The 1737-nt window shown below is 29.9% G+C and overlaps 1 long non-coding RNA gene across 1 annotated transcript; it reads left to right on the top strand.

Moving 5' to 3' along the window:
- The first annotated feature begins 14 nt into the window (after nt 1-14).
- Nucleotides 15-622, top strand: LOC107716983 (uncharacterized). Its single transcript, XR_001637273.1, has 3 exons — nt 15-111; nt 412-480; nt 562-622. It is a non-coding gene; the product is annotated as an uncharacterized LOC107716983 (long non-coding RNA).
- The last annotated feature ends 1115 nt before the right edge of the window (nt 623-1737 follow it).

The following is a 1737-nucleotide window of genomic DNA, read 5'->3' as shown; positions in this document are numbered from 1 at the left end:
CTCTCTCACACACACACACACACTCTGACTGACAGCGGCTCTCATTGACTGTCTGCAGGCTGGAAACACACGCGTTTGAGTGCCATACCGAATAAACCCAAGAAAGAGAAGGTGAGACAGAGCCTCTCGTGTGTGAATGTGGAGAAAAACCCGTAAAAGTGCGGAAAATACGGATTGATCCTTCAGTCAAAGTGTCAGATTAGTTCAGCTCGAGACATTAGCATGTATGCTAACTCCAGCTTTGCTCATCGCAGTGAATTACTCACTGGCTCATAAACTTTAAACGATTTACAGCAGAGCACTTTAGGTGACTTCACATCTGTATTTGTGTTCAGTTTATTTAGTTTATTTAGAAATGTCCAAAATGCTTTTCAATGAAAATAAATAGCATGCATTTTAATATATTTGCAGTTGGAGTCCAGGTTTGCACGTGAAATACTTGCGCCGGATTGCTAATGTTAGCTGTCACTCAGTGAGATGGTGTGTTTTTATTAGTCAAAAATCATGCATTTCATGTTTTTAGCTGGAAAAATGTAAGGTCACTGTGTGTTTTCTTTATAGGATTCACCAAAATCTGCAAAAGTGGGTAAAACAGGAGGGCAGGAGAACTCAGAGCATGAGGTAATTCAGCAAAACACACGATTTTATTTATATATTTATTTAAAATCTGCCTATATTTTGTATAATATTTTATAACTGCAATGCAAATGGTAAACATGAGATGCACGTATCTCATTCTGATCATGTGGAGGAATTATTTTAATGGAGAGATGTGAGCTGAACTGGGATGATAGAGAATATTTCCAGGCTCTTTTTTTTAGATACACTTGGTTAAGATTTGTGCATATATTAAAGTTTATGCATTGATGCTTTGTAGCAGATTTATGAAAGAAAATGGGTAGTTACTCTTAGAGGATCTAAACACACTTTCTTTTATGCATGCATATTAATTTTAAACCTAACATTGTGATGTTGATTCATGCAAGCATTGTGCATTAACAACCCAAAAGCCTTTATAAGCTCTACTGAGCTGTAATGTAAAAAAAGAAAAACATAAAAATGTGCAACCTTATTTCAAAATGTTAAAAAAATTAATGTTTACAAATTTGCAAACTAATCGTAAATTGTAAACCATGAAGATATGTTCAAAAATGTGCAACTATTCTAAATTGTTACATAAAATATAACACAAAAATATAAAAAATGTTTTTAAAAATGTTACCAGAAAAAAGTAAATAAATGTGAAAAAATTTACAAACTTGTTGTAAATTGTAACAAAAAAAAAAAAAACCATGAAACACAAAAAATTAAAAAAATGTGCAAGCTTATTGTACATTGTTATTAAAAACATATTTTTTTTAACATAAAAATGTTTAAAACTGTGCAGCTTTATTGTAAATTGTTACCAAAAAACAACATTAAAGTAAAAAAAGTTTAAAAAAGGACAACAGAACTGTTAAAAATGTTTAAAAACACAAGAAGTTGTAAATTGCTGCTTTAAAAAAAAAAACATAAAACAAAACAAAAATTGCGTAAAAACATTAAAATGTGTTTAAAACCGTTACATTTTAAATTACAAACTTTAAAAATTGTCAATTGTAACAAAAATAAAATCAAATAAAACATAAAAATGTTTAGAAATTAAAAAAATTATTTAAAAATTTGCAACCTTTATTGTAAATTCTTACAAAAAAATATATACACTACCGGTCAAAAGTTTGGGATCAGAGCGATTTT

The sequence above is a fragment of the Sinocyclocheilus rhinocerous genome, unplaced genomic scaffold (assembly GCF_001515625.1).
Source record: "Sinocyclocheilus rhinocerous isolate Xijiao unplaced genomic scaffold, SAMN03320098_v1.1 scaffold30261, whole genome shotgun sequence".
Lineage (NCBI taxonomy): Eukaryota > Metazoa > Chordata > Actinopteri > Cypriniformes > Cyprinidae > Sinocyclocheilus > Sinocyclocheilus rhinocerous.
This window is presented reverse-complemented; position numbering and strand designations above follow the sequence as displayed.